The sequence below is a fragment of the Aedes albopictus genome, chromosome 1 (genome assembly GCF_035046485.1).
Source record: "Aedes albopictus strain Foshan chromosome 1, AalbF5, whole genome shotgun sequence".
NCBI classification, from domain to species: domain Eukaryota; kingdom Metazoa; phylum Arthropoda; class Insecta; order Diptera; family Culicidae; genus Aedes; species Aedes albopictus.
The window spans coordinates 293,240,004-293,259,942 of NC_085136.1; the positions used below are offsets into that span (position 1 = coordinate 293,240,004).

Here is a 19,939-nt window from a genome sequence, read left to right on the forward strand (position 1 = left end):
TTTGAATTCAAAGTCAATAATTACAAACTACACATGTTAATGTTGCCCTTCACAGGCACGTACCATTTTGTTAATACGACGGAACGTACTGGGGAAAACTTAAAAATTAGAAGACACAGAATGTTGGACAATTGGCAAATTGAGCAAATACTATAATAACAAGTCGCTCTTGCTTGAATAATTGGAAGGCACAACCGCGAGCGTGCTGAGACATTGGCATTTAAATTCGAATCCCACCAGAACGCTATTATGTCTTCTAGTTTTCAAGTTTTTTTTTAATTACAAACTAGAATATGGGAAATTGTCGATTCGTGTCGATTATTAGAAATCAAAAGCTTATCCCAGAGGACAGAGACTAGAGGAGCCATTGGCCTAAAACTATGATCTAGAAGCTAGAAGCGGAAAGCTAGAAACTAAACCCTAAAAGCTGGAAGGTTGAAATTCAAAAGTCTCAAACTAGCTGCTAAAAACCAGAAACTATGAGCCGGAATCTAGAAACCAGTAACTGAAATTGAGTTTTGAGCAAAAAAAAAAAAGAAGTTAGTAATATGGCGTCCAGAACTATAAAGCCATAAATTGAGATCTAGAAGCTAGGAGCCAAAAAGTAGCAACTCTTATATGAAAAACAGAAATCACAAGGTAAAAATTGAAAGCTATAAACTAGCAGCCAAAAGGCAGAGGGAGGGCTGAATCCGGAAGTTTGATATTTGGAAATAAAAACCTAGAAGCCATAAACAAGAAACTAGGAGCTGGAAGCTGTTTACAATCTGGAAAATAGAAGCGTCGATGCGATAAGCTTAAGTTATTAATTAATTTAAAGAGCAGAAATAAGGAATTGGAAGCGACTAGAAGTTTATATGTAGAAACCAGAATTTTGAAGTGAAAACCCAGAAGCCAAAAGCCAGAAACTAAGAAATGGATTATAGAAGATAGAAGCTGGAAACTTCAAGCTAGAAACTAGATGCTTCGATACAGAAACCAGAAAATCATAAACTAGAAGCAAAACCCGAGCAGAAGAGAATAACAACAACATAACAAAATGCGTTAATTTGGCAAAATAACTGCATAATGGAATTAGTAATTTTTATGTTATTAACATAACATATTGAGTTATAAACTTGTCTGTCATAAGCGGCAAAATAACAAGTCACATAACAAAAATTTGTTCCTGGAAAATCAATTTAATAACATGTTTTGTTAGTGTCAATAACAACCTAATAACAGTGAATTTGGGAAATATTTCAATAACAAATTTTGATATTAAAGAGTTATTGATAACATCCCGAAAGCAAAATTAGTTATGATATCAAACAGTCACACATGTTGTTGAATAGGATGCTAAAGTGGAGGCGATATGCGTACATTTCACCCGTGGTGAAATGAAAGCATGTACGCATATGGCCTCCACATTAGCATCCTTTTCTACATCATATATGACTTCGTGTTGGCTGAGAATGCTATACATATTTAGACCAGCATGTGAGAATGGCGGAACAATCATTGCGAACTTCAGTTTCTCTCTTCCCTCATAGGCGTATTTTCAACTATTCATGTAATCTTTTACCACAAATAGGTAGATCCGACTTCATCCTCTGGAACGACAGGGAAAATATAAAATATTTCTGAAAAGTCCCATTCAAAACCACCTACAATTTTGGATTCAGCTGTCTGTATTAGCTTCGTTCAAACAAGTTTACTCAATAAGTTTGACATTTTTATCATTGAAATTCTCATGTCAAAGGCGGAATCTGGAACGTCCCTTTCAAACCCCACCTTCAATATCGTCTGCTATGTTCTCATTTTGATGTATGTAGGGTGCTGCACCACTTGGGCAGTGGCTGATATTTTGGGAACTTTTCAGCTACAACTCAGTCAATTTCAAACCTCGCGGCGCCCAGCAGGGACTTGGTTTTGTACACATTACAGCACCTCCACGTCACGTAATATACCACACCTCTTATCAAATGTGATGCCGTAAGCATAACTCGCGAAATACTGTAAATAACGTTGTTGAATGACGTAGGATTTATTTCAAAACTTGTTTTAGTTTTGATAGCAATAGCATACAGTATTTGTACACTCTCAATAATACAATAATAATCAAACTTGTTCCAAAACAAAATGTAATATTGAAATGTTATTTAGTGGCTGTATACCAATAGCTTGGTCATAACAAAATAAGGTTGTCCAACAAAACATGTTATGGGAACGTAATGCCTTGATAATACAATAATAACAAAACGAGATATAAAAACAGGTTTTGTAATTTCGTAGTTATTAATTTGATATTCCCCTCTGCTCGGGCCATTAACCTTTCAAGACGCGCGCCATCTCGCCGCTTATAAGATTCCCCCATGAATTTGTCCAAGGATTCCAAGTCCAAGGAAATCTTCTATGAATTACTTTCAAAATTAATCCACGTTTACTTTTAGAAATTACTCCAAGATTTCGGTCTTAAAATCAACCAAGGCTACAGAAACTCTCACGGCATTTTTTTCAAAAAATTTTCCAGGGATTCTGTCGGAAATTTCTTCAGGGAATTACCTACTTTAGAAAATCTTCTAGGCATTCGTTTGAAAAAATCTTTAGAAATTTATCTGATTTTTCTATAGTGATTTCATTTGATTCTTTTTTCCAAAGATTCTTAAATAAATTATTCGCACAATTTTCCAGATATCGCTTCAGAAATTCGTTAAGGTATTTCTTAAGGAACTTCACCAGAAATTTGTTCATGTATTACTCCACGGACTCCATTGAAAATTTCCAGAAATTTCTTCGGTGATTCTTCCAAAACTTCATCAAGAGATTCTTGCATCTTTGGTTTCAGTGCTTCAGGTAGGAACTCCTCCTGAGATTTCTGAAGGAGATATTTCTCGATGTTTAATTCCAGAAATTTATCCAGCATTTACTCTAAAGATAACTCCATTAAATTCTTAAGAAATTTATTATCAAACATTTCCTAGGAATTTCTACAGATTTTTTTTTTAGAAATATCGAGATCAAAAGATCTTTGAAGATGTATGTCTATTAGGGTGGCCCACACTTATATGAAAAACAAAAATTTCGAGAAATACCAAGTCTTACCTCCTAAATCAGTTGTTTTGGACTCCCAGAATCTACGTTCAAAATTTGAGCAAAATCGGTTGAGCCTAAGGGGGCGCTCAAAACGCTTGAAGTTTGTATGGGAAAACTTGGCCAAATGTATGCAGAAATTTTAAGTTTTCGAATTTTGTCGCTAGGTGGCGCTGTAAGCGTTCAATAAATAAACCCTTTGGTATTATTGTAGGTGACTATATGCCAAAGAACTTTGTCGAAGACCGCGAAATAATCCGACGGCTGTGAAAAAAGTTATACCCTAGGCAAAGTGAGGCAAAGTATTGAGATTTTATTATTGATATTATTCCTTTACATGTATTGGAAAAATAACAATAAAGTTTATCCTCACTTTTCCTAGGGTATAACTTTTTTCACAGACGTTGGATCAATTTGCGATCTTCGACAAACTTGTTTGGCATATAGTCACCTACAATAATACCAAAGGGTTTGATTATCGAACGCTTACAGCGCCACATAGCGGCAAAATACGAAAACTGTAAATTTCTGCATACATTTGGCCAAGTTTTCCCATACAAACTTCAAGCGTTTTGAGCGCCCCCTTAGGCTCAACCGATTTTGCTCAAATTTTGAACGTAGCTTCTGGGAGTCCAAAACAACTGATTTAGGAGGTAAGACTTGGTATTTTTCGAAATTTTTGTTTTTCATATAAGTGTGGGCCACCTTAATGTCTATGCATGTTATGAAAGGATTTCTACAGATAATTTTCTATTTACTCCTCAACATTTTTTTTTCTAATAATTCTACCAAGAGCTTCTTTTATGTATTTTCTCGGAATTTATGTGAATATTCCTTCAGAAATTCATTAATAAATACTTCAAGAACGGAATGTCCTGCATCCAAATGAGAAGTTTCGTTGAAGTGAACTCATATGTTATTGGAATGAGAGGTTCAAACTGACGCTTCAGCGAAGAGTCCGCCCTTCCTGATCACGAAACCCCTTATGATTTCTCTCTGAAATTCCAGAAATCTTCATAATTTTTATTTTTTATTTTTTGGACCTATTGAAATCGAACGTTAAAAATATTCCTCGAGAGAGTTTTTAAAAGTTTTATCCCGAAATTGTACAAAAAAATTACTGAAGATTTCTTCAAGGAAGCTCTGAAGGAATTTCTAAGCTATCTCTGGAGGTTTGTCTCAAGAAATCGTTTAGAACTCCAGGAGATATCTTTGGAAACTCCTAGAAGAAATCCTTAAACATGTTTTGGATGAATTCCTGGACAGTTATTCTTGGAGCAATTTCTGACGTTATCTAATGAGCAATTCCTGTTTGAATGCCTATGGTAATACCTAGGAGAATACTTGAAGAATCACCTTCAGATACCTTCTTTATTATCTAAAAAAAAACTATTCGACACATTCTGGAGGAACTCTGCAAGTAATTACAAGAAAAACATGTTAGAGAAAATTCTGGAGGGATTCCTCAACTATTTTTTGAGTGGACCCTGGAGGATTTTGTGGAGAAATGCTAAGAAGAAGAACACCTGGAGATACTTCTGAAGGAATTCTCAAATGCAAAACTCTTAGGTATACAATTTCTGTCAGAAATTTTTTGATGAGAGTTGTACACAAATCCCTAAACTAACGTCTGGAGAATTTTCTGAAGCAAATCCTGCAAAACCAATAAAAAATCCTTGAGGAACTCTTTAGAGAACCAAGGAATAGATTCAGGAGTAGTTTCAACAAGAGTTCTTGAGAGAGTTTTAAAAAAAAAAGCATCCGAAAGAATCCCTGAAGGAAAGTCTGAATAAATTCAGAGCAATGCCTGAAAGAACTATTGAAGAAATTCTTGGAGGAACTTACAAAACAATATCTTGAGAATTTTCTAGAGAAATTTCCAAACTAATACAAACCATATTCAAAGAAAAAAAAAGTTCACGGAAAAAAATCTGTACTTATATTTAAATGAAACTTCTGGCGGAATTTCTAAATATATCTCTGGAGAAATTCCTAGAAGAATTTCTGACGAAATTTAAAAAAAAAAATTTTTGTAATATCAGTTTATTTGTGAATTTTAATTTAATTTCTAGAAGATTTTTGGAGAAACCCCAAAGAAAAGCTCCTGAAAAAAAATCTGATAACATTTCAGTAGGAATTCTTCTGAAATATTTGAAGGAATACATGAAACAATACAAGCATGAACTTTTGTAGCACTTTTTAAATAAATCTTATGGACCCTTATGGATTCAGAAACTACTGATCTGATCGAAGTGAAACTTTGGATGTGGGTACTTTTGGGGCCGGGGAAGGTTCTTAGCACAGTGTGAGACTCTTCCGATCTCTGTAAAGGTGGGCTCCAATACAGATGAAGTTTCGGGGGACTTCTCTGAGGAGCTGTATGTCAAAAAAAAACACAGTAGGCAGGCAGTTACGACGTTTGCCGGAACAGCTAGTTCCATATAAAATCTTTTAAGGAACCCCTGCAGGAATTTCAGATGAAAATTTCAGAGAAAGTCATAGACCGGTTACAAGATGAATCTTTTGAAAAAATTCGTGAGAATCTGCTGAAGAATTGTCAAGGAAAATTCAACGAGATTCCTGGCAAATATCTGTAGAAATTTTTTAAAGTAATCCCTGGTAAATCATTCTCAGAAATCCTGCGAGAATTTTCTTACTGTAAACATTTCAGAGAATTTTTGATAAGTTTCCTGGGGGATTTCCATGGGGATTCAATTGATTCCTAGGCTTGTTCCTGGGTGTTAAGGACAGGCTTCTAGGAATCTCAGGATGTTTTGAGAGGCGGTAGTTTTCTGGGAGCTTTCAAAAAAGTTCAGGGGGGGGGGTGCTCAATAAGAGGCTTTTCAAGGCATTTCAGGCGTGTGTCTGAGGGCTTCAGGGGAATTCCAGTGGTTTTCAGAGGGCTCACATTGGATGCCAAAATGCTAATGAGTTTGTTAAAGGGGGTTTAAGAGACGTTTTCAGTGGGTTTCAAAGGGTTTCAGGTGGCTTCAGGAGGGTTTCCGGAAATTTAATTGAAGTTTTCTGGTGTCTTAGGGGGAGAATGTGTGAACCAGAAACTATGAGTTGGAGGCTTAAAACTAGAAACTGAAAGCTTCGAGTAATAAACCAGAAGTTATAAATATGGAGTCCAGAACCCAAAAGCTAGAAATTTAGAACTAGAAGCTAGGTACCACAAAGTACAACATACAGAACCGCAATGTAGAATTCAAAAAATAAAAATTTTGAGTCACAAACTAGCAGCCACAAGAAACCAGATGTTGGAAACCAGATGTGTGAAACCAGAAACTATCATCTACAAGCTGGAGGGTTGAATCTGATAGTTAAAAAATTGGAAATGAAAATTCAGAAGCCCTAAGCCAGAAACTTGAACTGGAAGCTGTTTACAAGCAGGATATAGGAAACGTCGATGCAAAAAGCTGAAGTTGTTAACTAAGAGTGAAAACCAGTATACAAAGAACAGACACAAGAAATTGGAAGCAACTAGAAAGATACACGAAGAAACCAGAATTTTGAAATGAAAACCCAGAAGCCAAAAGCCAAAAACTAAGAATTAGATTACAGAAGATAGAAGCTGTCAACTACAAGGTAGAAACTAGATGCTTGGGTGCAGATTTTAGAAATTGAAAGTTAAAAGCCAGAAACCAAAAAACAGACACAAAAATATAGAGACAGAAACCAAAAGTGAGAAAAAGGAAGTCAAAACCAGTTTCTTAAAACAGAACTAAAAGCTGGAAGCCACATGCTTCAAACGAAAGTTTGAAAGTAGAACTCCAAGTTAAAAACTAAAAGTCAAAGTTAAAATTTAAAACCTGAAATTAGCAACTAGATGTTTTAAGCAGTAACCCAACAGCTACAAACATTCTCCTTAATAAAGGAAAAAGGAAGAGCCACAAACCAGAAAGTGGAAGGTAAAAATCTAACGTATAACGTTGAAAGTCATAAACCAGAAACCAAAGGCCATGCCTAAAGTGCCAAAATCTTGAAACTGGAGCCTAAAAATTGGATCCACTTGAATTGGAATTGAAGACCAATGCTAGAAGTCAGAAATTTAAGGTCAAAAACCAGAACATCAGAAACAGCCCATGTGGATCGGTTAATAGAAACAGTACAACATAATTGCTATGAAGAATACATAAAACTTTTCCTCTTTTCGGGCGACTACAATAAAAACAACGAATCATATGTTTTCCATTGATACGTCAAGTATTTCCCAGCAGTCAAAAATAGAATCAATGTCACCCGCTGGTTTTATCATACCCTAGAATGGACGCCTGGGAAAACTCCCAAAGTCCAAGGCCACAACAAGCATAAACAATAGCCCAAATGCGATTAGTATCTCATGTACATAATAGGATCGGAAGATTTCATCCCTCGCCTCGGCACATAATGGCCCAACACAGCAGCAAGAGTAAGCGACAAACTTCTGTTTGCAGTCAGCATCCGAAATTTTCTGGCCATTTGTTGGTTACATCAAGGTTTACGAGTTCAGTAGTGGCGCAGAGGGTCGTCAAACAGCCACCACCCAGCACCACACCGGGGGCGGTCGTACCAAATCCAATATTAAGATTAGGCAAGGACTGTGACGAGGAACGCACGGTTACTCCTCGCATCTTGGTTGGACTGTGACGGTACTAACTAGCAGTAGTGGGGTCACGGAACGCCAGGCAGAGGGCGGGGGCTTCATTATCGCTTTTATGAGTTGTTAATCATAATTTGGAGCGCGCCAAAACGAGATTAACAGATAGGATCTGCCTTGCTGTGAGGGGAGGGTGTGTGTGCGTGAGTGCTGGATGCCCCATAAATCTCGGCTAATGAGGTTAGATGAGGCGGACTAAGACGCGAGCTGGAATTTGCTGCGATTTGTCAACCGGGGCGCCCATTCCTGGTCATTTGGTGGGGAAGAAGCTTATCATTTAGGAAGTTTTCGTGGAACACACTACTGGATGAATGGGAGCTGTTTTAATTGATTTAAGGTTAAATGTTGGGTTAAACGATGTTTCTAATTGGATTGTAAATTGAGTTTCGCATTTATTGGAATGGTTCCATTTTGGCTTACGATAATTGGTGGTAAGAGGCATGGAGCAAAATTCAATTAGTTTGGAGCAGTGCTGACCCAAGAAACAGAACTAGCTGAATAACAGTTTTTTATGCTAAAGTTTGCATAAGACTGGCTTGTTCCGCTCTTGTACTGCAAAAATGTTTGTTTGGGAAGATCTCATATCGACATACATATCTAAAACCACCTCCAGCTCATTTTAAAAGCTAAACCTGAGGATATGAATATGGTAGTCCGCGAATGCGTATCTGTCGTACGCCTGCGGACGCTGCTGTCTGATAGTTCATAACATCATCAATTCTATCTAGGCTATCGAACGACCCTCCCCCCTCCCTCATTACATTACATACATTTATTTGTTCAACATCACATTTAAGACAAGACATAATCAACAATAGTACGCCACAATATTCGGTTTGCGGCTGACGCTCTCCATCCTCTGGTCCGCCCATCGTGCTCTCTGCGCTCCACGCCTTCTTGTGCCAACCGGATCAGTAGCAAACACCAGCTTTGCAGGTTTGTTGTCCGGCATTCTTGCAACGTGCCCTGCCCACCGTATTCTTCCGACTTTGGCCACCTTCTGGATGCTGAGTCCGCCGTAAAGTGCAGCGAGCTCGTGGTTCATCCTTCTCCGCCACACAACGTTCTCCTGCACACCGCCGAAGATCGTCCTTAGCACGCGTCGCTCGAAAACTCCGAGTGCTTACAGGTCCTCTTCGAGCACGGTCCATGTCTCGTGTCCGTAGAGGACCACCTATTAGCGTCTTTTACATAGTGCATTTGGTGCGTGGGTGAATCTTGTTCGACCCCAGTTTCTTTTGAAGCCCGTAGCAAGCCCGACTTCCGCTGATGGTGCGCCTCCGAATTTCACGGCTCACGTTGTTGTCAGCTGTCAGTAAGGATCCGAGGTAGACGAATTTCTCCACCACCTATCGTAACATTACTATCCAGACGGATCCGATCGTTTTCGGATCCGCCTACCAGCATGTACTTTATTTTTGAGGCATTCACCACCAGTCCGACCTTTGCTGCTTCGCGTTTCAGGCGGGTGTACAGCTCTGCCACCGTTCCAAATGTTCTAGCGATAATGTCCATGTCGTCCGCAAAGCACACAAATTGACAGGATTTTGTGAAAATCGTTCCGCGGCTGTTGAGCCCGGCTCGTCGCATCACACCTTCCGGAGCGATGTTGAAGAGTAGGCATAAGAGTCCATCACCTTGTCTCAGTCTCCGGCGAGATTCGAATGAACTGGATAGTTCACCCGAAACCCTTACGCAGTTTTGCACACCGTCCATCGTTGCTCTAATCAGTCTAGTCAGCTTCCCAGGAAAGCCGTTTTCGTCCATGATTTTCCATAGCTCTGCGGATATCACGGCATTTCTGGAGGATTTGCCGTACGGTAAAGATCTGGTCCGTTGTCGACCGGCCGTCGATGAAGCCGGCTTGATAACTTCCCACGAACTCATTCGTTTTAGGTGACAGACGACGGAAGATGATCTGGGATAGCACTTTGTAAGCAGCATTCAAAATAGTGATCGTCCTGAAGTTCTCACATTCCAAATGGTCGCCTTTCTTGTGAACGGGGCAGATTACCCCTTCCTTCCACTTCTCCGGTAGCTGTTCGGTTTCCCAGATCCTGACTATCAGGCGATGCAGACAGGTGGCCAACTTTTCTGGGCCCATCTTGATGAGTTCAGCTGCGATACCATCCTTACCAGCTGCTTTGTTGGTTTTGAGCTGGTGAATGGCATCCTTAACTTCCCTCAGCGTGGGAGTTGGTTCATTTCCGTCCTCTGCTGCACTGGCGTCGTCGTTTCCTCCGTTGCCGTGGGCTCCCGTGCCTACGTTCTCCACGCCGTTCAGGAGCTGATCGAAGTGCTGCTTCCACCTTTCGATCACCTCACGTCCGTCCGTCAAGAGGCCTCCGTCTTTATCCCTGCATATTTCGGCTCGTGGTACGTACGAAGCCGTTGCGGGATGCGTTGAGCTTCTGGTGGAACTTCCGTGTTTCTTGGGAACGGCACAGCAGTTCCATTTCTTCACACTCTGCTTCTTCCAGGCGGCGCTTTTCCTCCCGAAAGAGGCGGGTCTGCTGTTTCCGCTTCTGTTTATAACGTTCCACGTTCTGTCGAGTCCCTTGCTGCAGCATTACCGCCCTCGCTGCGTTCTTCTCCTCCAAAATCGTTCTGCACTCCTCGTCGAACCATTCGTTCCGTCGATTCCGTTCCACGTACCCGATGGTGCTCTCGGCTGCGTCGTTGATGGCTGCTTTTACTGTACTCCAGCGGTTCTTTAGAGGGGCCTCAACGAGCTCGCCCTCGTCTGGCAACGCGGCCTCGATATTCTGCGCGTACCGATGTTCAATACACTAGTCGCCCCTCCGCCTTTTGCCGAAATCAGGAAAAACCCCTTCCTTGTCGCCTTTTCTGTGCACGGACCTGTTACCAACCTGAGCGTTGACGTCCCTGATACTATGTAAAATATCTTACATAATCATTTTTGGTTGATGTTCCTCTATGTTTCATCCCTCATGTTCTAATTACTCATTTCGTAGAATTCAACAATGGATGTTGCTGGATACATTCTTGCTTCGTCGGAATATTTTCTTCATTATCGAGAAACCTCCAGTCATGTACAAAAGTTAATCGAATAAAGATAAGCAACCGATTATCTCACCCAAGGTATGTATGGCTGACTCTGATTGAGTACCTTGCTGCTGAGCTTTTCTCGGAACCATCCTACACAACCTGTATGGGGTATGCTTTTCTGTTCAAGCTTGGATGCACCTTCAACAATCACTCGCTTTCTTCTTTTCTAATGCAGGCAGCACCAGCGAAGAGAAAAGCAGTCCGATCCCATGAGGAAGCTAGATGAGCAGATATCTTCGTTGTACCACAATCCATCAGCTTCACTTTCACCATAGGGGGAAATGGGATGAAAAGCTCTATATTTAGTTCATACTCAACACGTCTTCAGAGGCAAAACTTGAGTGAAGAATTTCAGAATTTTATATTCAATCCCCTTTATCCAGCACACCCACAAGATCCCAAAGATGATTATCCTGCTGATCCGTTCTTCCATCTGTTTAGCCACAACGCCCGCCAGAAGTGTGCTCTGCTCACTCACCATATGGACTTGACTCACATTCCGGGCAAAAGTTGATCCAACAAAGAAGTGTGCTGCCGCTGTTGGCCGCCTTGCTAGCCAGCAAGAAAGGTGGACACACTTCTTCTCGCTTTAAAGTGGTGCCACTTCCAGCTGATTTAATCATCTGTTGCCCGGTGGAGTTCCTTCCGACCGAGAGTTGTCACTCTCAAGAATAGTGAAAAGAGCACGTTTGAACAAATGAGCCGCCATAATAGTGAAGTCGTCCTTCGTTAAACTTTCAATGACTCTTGGTAGACAGCGGAACGAGCCGCCATCCGACCCGGAGTGGCTTGAGATATGAGGGCTGGATAGCTGGAAAAGTCGTTATCCCGAGAATCAAGTTCATCAGTTAGTTGGGGATTCCGACGAAGTGAGGTGTTTCCGTAAGATTGGTGATTCAGGTGGAGTTATTAATGAATCCCGTGCCAAATGCGTTTTTCTGAATTATTCGTTTTATGCTCTGGTAGTATGATGTACATCATAAAGTCATAAATGATCAACATTTCATTGCATTCGGATCATTAAATCCGGAGATCAAAGTTGGCTATCGGATAATTATACCTTTTTCTAGAACCTTGATAACTTTGTGTAAAATGGTCCGATCTTTTCCAAATTTTGACTACTGATACACAACTAGTTGATGAACTTACAGTAACAATTTGAGAATATTTGATGCCCTTTTCGAAAAGTTACAGCGAGTTGAACATTTTTTGAAAAGTGAAAATTTTATCTGTCCCAGTTATTTTGAGTAACCCCTGTACCTTATCGGGCTGACTGACTGGATTTATAATACGGTTATCATGACCAAAAGAAGTTTCCGGTTTGACCTGAGACCCTGGAACATCCATCGAACGGCCCTGAAACCTTCTGGAATCCCTTGAAACCCTCTGAAGCAACCCTGAAACACGCCAGGGACTCTTTTAAAAGCGTTTGAAACGTCCTTGACCCTTCCGAAGCTCCCTGAGATCCCCTGTAGCTGTAACACTCCTGGAAAACCCTGAAACCCCTGGAACATCTCAGGAACACTCTTACATCCCCTGGAACTGTTCTGAAATCTACAGGAAAACCCCCTGAACGCCCCTGAAACTTCTTCAAACGCCTTGAAATCCTTTGAAATCATTTGAATTCATGAATACCCTGAGAACGCCTATATGATCCCTTAAACACCGTTGAAACCCTTTGGAACAGCTCTGAAACGCACTCGAACACCCCGAAACCTCTAAAAAAAACTTTAAATACCTTGAAACGCCTGGGAACACTCCTAAAATACCTTGAAAACTACTGGAGTGCTCCTGAATCTTCCGGGAACGCCCCTGAAGCTCCTCAAACGTCACTGAAATCCCCGCAACGCCCCCAAAACACCTTGCAAATCCCTGGCATACTCCAGAAACGATATGGGACACCCTTGAAACGTTCTTAAACTCTCTTGAATTCCCTTGGAATGCACGTGAAATCTCTTGGAATGTTCCTGATACCTCTTTAAAATCCTTGACACGCCACTGAAACCTTTTGAAACATTTCTGAGACTCATCAGAACACCATTAAAATCCCATAAATCCTGTAGAACACCTCCGAACCTTTCTGGAAACCCTGGAACATCTTTGAAAATCCTTGAAAACTTATATGAAACCCCTGGAATTCTCCTGCAACCTCTTGAATGTTTTGTAACTCCCTTGGAACCCTAGGATCACCCAAGAAATTCTTTGCAGTACCCCTGTAACATCCTTGAATCATCATACAGCCACCTGACGCCCCCTGGAACGCTTCTGAAATTGCCTGGAACGCCTCTAAAACTTATTTGAAATTCCTGGAAGGCACCTGAAATCCTCTGGAACACCTCTGTAATGCCCCTGAAAATTATTGGAAACCACTGGAACTTCCGGAACACCCTTTCTCATCGTAACTCCCCGAAACCCCCTCAAATACCCTCGAAACGCCATTAAACACCCCCGAAAAACCCTTATAAACCAATGCATTGGTACATACACATACTTTTGAATGTACACAATTAGTATTGGGTATATTTTTTCATGTCGACTCAAGTAGGTTGTTTTGGTGAAAATGATTAATTTTCTTACAAATTATTAATTTTCATACAAATTAATACTTGTAATAGTTAACAAAGAAGTAAATATTTGAAAACATTTGAATTTTGAACATATGTACACTGTAATTACTTCTGTATTCCAAATTTCTCTCTCTCACTATCTTCTTGGCGTAACGTTCTCACTGGAACGAAGAATGCTTCTCAGCTTCCTGGAGGAATTTCCGGAGAAATTCCTGGAGGAATTTCCGGAGAAAATCCTGGAGGAATTTCCGGAGGAATTCCTGGAGAAATTTCCGGAGTATTTCCTAGAGGAATTCTCGGAAGAATTCTTGGAGGACTTTCCAGATGAAATCCTGGAGGAATTTCCATAGGACATCCTGGAGGAATTTCCGGAGAAAATCCTTGAGGAATTTCCGGAGGAAATCTTTGAGGAATTTCCGGAGGAAATCTTTGAGGAATTTCCGAAGGGAATCTTTGAGGAATTTGCGGAGAAAATCCTGGAGGAATTCTTGGAGGATTTGCTGGAGGAATTCCTGGAGGAATTTGCGGAGGAATTCTTGGAGGAATTTTTGGAGGAAATTCTTGAGGAATTTCTCTCACTAAACTGTCAAAATCACGAATCGACCACTCTTCTTCTGTCGGCTATCGAGCTAGTCGATTTCTGTACTAGCTTTTCTGCTCGACTCTACTGTGATAGCAGGTGAGCCGATTTAATCGACTCGAGTTATAAAATAGCTGTTTACGATATAAAAATAAACTTGGAATACAGTATTTAGGCCCATATGGCCACAGCTGTAAAGACATGGGTATCCAGCATGACCATGCTGGGGGGGGGGGGGGGGGGGTACGGGTTTTGATTCCAGATCGCTCCAGGAACTTTCCGTGAAGGAAATGTCCTTGACTTCCTTGGGCATAGAATATCTTCGTGCCTGCCACACGATATACACATGCAAAAAGGTCATTGGCAGAGGAAGCTCTCAGTTAATAACTGTGGAAATACTCATATAACACTAAGCTGAGAAGCATTCTTCGTCCCAGTGAGGACGTTACGCCAAGAAGATAGTGAGAGAGAGAAATTTGGAGTACAGATGTAATTACAGTGTACATATGTTCAAAATTCAAATGTTTTCAAATATTTACTTCTTTGTTAACTATTACAAGTATTAATTTGTAAGAAAATTAATCATTTTCACCAAAACAACCTACTTGAGTCGACATAAAAAAAAATGTACCGAATACTAATTGTGTACATTCAAAAGTATGTGTATGTCAAAATAAATTCCTAATTTTAATACAAAACGCATCTTTTAGTACGAAAAATCAAGAATCTGATGATAAATCGACTCTGTTGGTCGACATACAGTTTCGTCCGGTGAACGATACTAGTTCCAGTCGATTAACCAGCCGTTTTCTTAGCGGAAACGATTTAGTGTTCCTAGTTAACAACGACAGAATTATGATTTTTTATATGAAAACCGATCATTTTCGCCAAAATAACCAATTTGAGTCGACATAAAAAAATATTTATATCGAATACTATCTGTGTACATTCCTAAGGGATTGTATGTCAGAGTAAATTCATAATATCCTAGTTAACAACGACAGAATTATGAGTTTTTGTATGAAAATCGATCATTTTCGCCAAAATAATACTTGAGTCGACATAAATAAATATTTATATCGAATACTACTTGTGTACATTCTAAAGGATTTGTATGCCAGAGTTAATTCATAAATAGTATGAGAAATACTGACAAAACGCATCTTTTAGTACAAAAAATCAAGAATCCGGTCATAAATCATCTCTGTAGGCCGACATACAGTTTCATCCGGTGAACGACACTAGTTTCAGTCGATTTACCAGACATTTTCTTTGCGGAAATAATTTAGTTTTCCTAGGTAACTACGACAGAATTATGAATTTTTGTTTGAAAATCGATCATTTTCGCCAAACTAACCAACTTGAGTCGACATAATTTTTTTATGTCGAATACTACTTGTGTACATTCTAATGCATTTGTATTACAGAGTAAACTCATAATTTCAATATATTGTATGAGATATGCTGTTAAAACGCATCTTTTAGTATGAAAAATCAAGAATCCGATGATAAATCGACTCTGTAGGTCGACATACAGTTTCGTGCGGTGAACGACACTAGTTCCATTCGATTTATCAGACATTTTCCAAGCGGAAATGATTTTGTTTGCAATTTTCACTCCACTGCGACAAAAGTCATTGATTTTTTTCCTGGTTTTCATGGGGTTTTCCCCATTGTGCAATGGAGTGTTCCTGAGACTCCTGGAACACCACAAAAATTCCCTGGAACACGCCCCTCAAACGCTGCTGAAATACCCGGTACGCTCCTACAACCCCTTGAAAGTCCCTAGAACGCCCCTGAAACCCTCTGGAACATCTTTTAAATGCTCTGAAACACCACTGAAATCCCTTGAATTCTCCTGAAACACTCGTGCCACCACTTGAATGCCCCTGGAACGGTCCTGATACCCCTTTTCGAATCCCTGAAACTGCTTCAAAATATTTGCAATGACCTCAAATTTTCCCTGGAACATCCCTTAAACCTCTTGACAACTTCTGGAACGCCCCAGAAACCCCTGTTATGCTCCTGGAACTCCTCGAATGGTTTTGGAAAACCTCTCAAACATCCTGCAATACCCCTGAAATTCTGATACATCTCGTAAACCCCTGGAACGCACCTGAAATCTCATTGAACGCCCCTCAAGCCTCTGCAACACAGCTGAAATTCAGTGGAGTGCTCAATATATCCATTGAAAATCTGAAATACTCTTTGAAACCCCTGGAATGCCTCTGAACTCACTTGGATTAGCCCTGAAACTCCTGAAACGTCACTGAACTCCCTTGAAAAGTAATGGGACAACCGTGAATCCACTGGAATGCTTTTGAAACTCCTTGAAGGCCCCTGGAACATCACTGAAACCCTTGACACGTCCATGAAATCCCCTGGAACACCCGTGTATCGCTGCTGGAACCTTCTGCAAGCACCTGTTACCCCATGGGAGGCTTCTGAATACCTCTGGAACGCCTTTGAAACTCCAGGAACGCTCCTGAAATCCCCTGGAACACCCATGTAATTCTCCTGAAACCTCCTGCACTCGTTGAAAACCCTAGGTATGCTTATGAAATATCCTGGAACTCCCCTGTAAATCCATGAAAACTCCAAAGCGCCCATAAAATCTTTTGAATACCTCTGGTACGCTACTTCAAACACCCATGGAACTCCCATCAAATGCTCTGAAAGCCCCTGAAACACACCAGGAAAGCCCCTGGATCCCCTGAGATCATCCGAAATGCCCCTGAAACTGGGACACTGAAGTCGCTCATGTACTTTTTTAGGCCCATATCCCCGCCAATTTGCATCCAATTTCAACACTCTAAATCACATTTAAAAGATAATAAGTCAAAGAAACTTTGAACATGATTTATATAAAAAAAAACATCAAAAATTATTGTATGTTAACTTAAGCTAAAGTTACCAAAGTTTCTAAAAAATTAATATAATTAAGGCAGTGTCGCTGGAAATTGGGTCGTCCAAATTTTAAAATAAGAGCGGTAATATAATAGTAGTTAACGCAACGATTTTTACAGCACTCGTCGTAATTATCCAACTTGGCAAGCCTCGTTGGGTAAATGTGCGACTCATGCTGTAAAAATCTTCATTCTGCACCGAGATGCGTACAACTTTTTTTGCAATTTCATAAATTACCGCTTGAGGATAATTTTTAACAAAACTTTTCCATCAAACTGCACACTGATGTTCATAGCCTTGTTTAAGAAAATCTGATCATAGCAGGTTTTACTGTGTAGTTGTCACAATTTTTCAAAACTGCGCCCAGAAAGCATCAAGAAGTTTATCAAACTGAAAGCAGTGCTGTAATGGTTCATTACGCAACGCAAATCAGTGCTGCAATGAACCATTACAGAAACAATTTGTTGATTGTGCTAACGTAAGAACATTCACGATCACAAAATACGCGAACACGAGACGGAACACAACACTTATCGTTCTTACTAATTAAAAGGAACTTTAAAAATTAATTATTTTTTAAAGTTCCTTTTAATTAGTAAGAACGATAAGTGTTGTGTTCCGTCTCGTGTTCGCGTATTTTGTGAACCATTACAGCCCTGTTTATTTGGTGTGGGAAAGTAGGCCTTTTTCTGTCAGATTTTCGTGAGGTAAAACAGCGTATTACGATGAGAAATTGCAGAAACTATTTTCTATTAGCTTTCAACTGCTTCTTACCGAATTTAGCTTGAAAATTCAGAAAAAAAGTTATAAAGTAAATTAACTCTTGATGTCATCGACGAAAAGTTTGGAGTTACTATCGTAAAACACGCAAAAGTGATTAGTTGATAACTTTGCCATCTTTTACTCAATTTTAATTCTTCTTGGCTTATTTGAAACATAATGAATGATACTTACTGCATAGACATTGAACCACACATATTTGTTAAAATTTACATACTCAAACTTAACGTAAAATTGCCTCATTTTTCGAAATGTCGTGAAAAGTGGTCACTTTAAATTACATTTTCATATACATAAATCGTTTAATACGTTGAATTCAAGACATCAAACGTAAATTTAGTTAATTCTCTTGATATTGATCCAAAAAAGAATTAAAATTGAACTAAAGATGACGAAGATATCAACTAATCACTTTTCCATGTGTTACGACAGCGACCTTGAACGATTGGCTGATACTTCATATTGAGGGGTGACCCCAAAATTTTTGTCGATGACATCAAGAGTTAATTTACTTAATAACTTTTTTCCTAGATTTTTAGCCAAGTTCGGTAAAAAGCAGTTGAAAGCTAATAGAAAATATTTTTATTAGGTTTTATTAGAGCTCTCATCTTAAAATTTGGTCGACCCAATTTCCAGCAACACTGTCGTAAGTTTGTATTTATTTTTTAACAAATTTGGCAACTTTGGAATAGTTTACATACAAATATTGTTGTAAAAGTTTCACCTTAATCATGTTCAAAGTTACTTTGACTTATTATCATTTGATTGAGATTGTTATTTTTTTAACGTATTGCGATGTATGAAATAAAGTCCTATTAGAATACCAATTTACTTATATAATGTTTGACTACATCGCAGTAAACGATATTCTGATATTTTATGATCGAACTCACAAATCATCAAAAAAAAGCCCACATTATTACGTACTGCGATAACTATACTACTCCACTTGGTAATTTAGAAGTATTACAGTTTTACTCGCATTGTTGCATGAACGAAATCACATAAATTAATGAAATAACTCGTTAAACTTGGTAGGTTTTCGGCTTTCAGTCACAGAAAAAGCGTTGATTATTCTAAATCATTGCCTACGTTTCGATCCTATGGTTGGGATCTTCATCAGGGCCTGTTTATTGTGTAAAAGAGGGATGGGGGGGGGGGGTGCTCTTAATTTTTATAGTTCGTTTTTGATTAGTTTAATTACTCACTCGATATGAATCAACTTGTGAAGATCGTGTTGATCACACGGTGGAATGTCGTTTGCATTGGGTTCGGGCACCGCACTTGTAACACTGTGATTAGGAAATTATTGATTGACTACCAACAAGTTGCGGACCCGCATGTATGGCCATCAAACCCACATCAACACTCTTGAAAACAAACTGGCAGAAGGTTACCAATACACCGATCCCGAAATACAGCTGTTACAAGAGAAATCGGCACTGATGCACCACTGTATCAATCACCAACACCGTTTCAACATCCAACAACCATCCCTCGTCGATTCAACCTACAAGAGACAAGCTCTGCAAGTGTTGGAAATGTGCCATATTGCGACGACTTCCAACACGGTCAACCATCGGACAGACACCGATAATTTAAGCTGTGCGTACGCAAATCTGCTCTCAACGATCAAAACCCAGAGAGGAGCGAGAAATGCGTCGTCAACTACTAACCAAAATCGACAAAATACAAGAATTCTAACCACCCCACTAACACAAACAAATCCGACCAACCAAACACCACCAACTATAAACACCCCACAGTAACCCCAATCTGACGAACAAGAACAGAAGTGTTCCCAAAGTGCCAAGTGTTGCGACTCGAACGGTTAAACGTACCACCCACCCACCATCTCAACCAGGGTGCTGGTTGGTCTAAGTATGATCGTAATTTGCTTCTCAAATCTCCTTTAATCAATAATTTCCTAATCACAGTGTTACAAGTGCGGTGCCCGAACCCAATGCAAACGACATTCCACCGTGTGATCAACACGATCTTCACAAGTTGATTCATATCGAGTGAGTAATTAAACTAATCAAAAACGAACTATAAAAATTAAGAGCACCCCCCCCCCCCCATCCCTCTTTTACACAATAAACAGGCCCTGATGAAGATCCCAACCATAGGATCGAAACGTAGGCAATGATTTAGAATAATCAACGCTTTTTCTGTGACTGAAAGCCGAAAACCTACCAAGTTTCCATAGATCCAGTCAGTCCCCGTAAGAAATAACTCGTTAAAGTATGCATACAAAGTCGTATAAGCGAGAATCGTTCAAGATGACATAATGCGATGTAATATGTGATATCAATGAAAGGACTG

The 19,939-nt window shown here is 39.7% G+C and overlaps 1 protein-coding gene and 1 long non-coding RNA gene across 3 annotated transcripts in view; both read left to right on the top strand.

Annotated features, from left to right (window-relative positions):
- Window positions 1-19,939, top strand: part of LOC109431331 (serine-rich adhesin for platelets-like) — a 339,832-nt gene that overhangs the window by 189,994 nt on the left and 129,899 nt on the right. The window lies entirely within an intron of this gene.
- LOC134287566 (uncharacterized) lies at window positions 19,042-19,839 on the top strand. The gene is made up of 3 exons (XR_009997382.1): window positions 19,042-19,495; window positions 19,552-19,635; window positions 19,719-19,839. It is a non-coding gene; the product is annotated as an uncharacterized LOC134287566 (long non-coding RNA).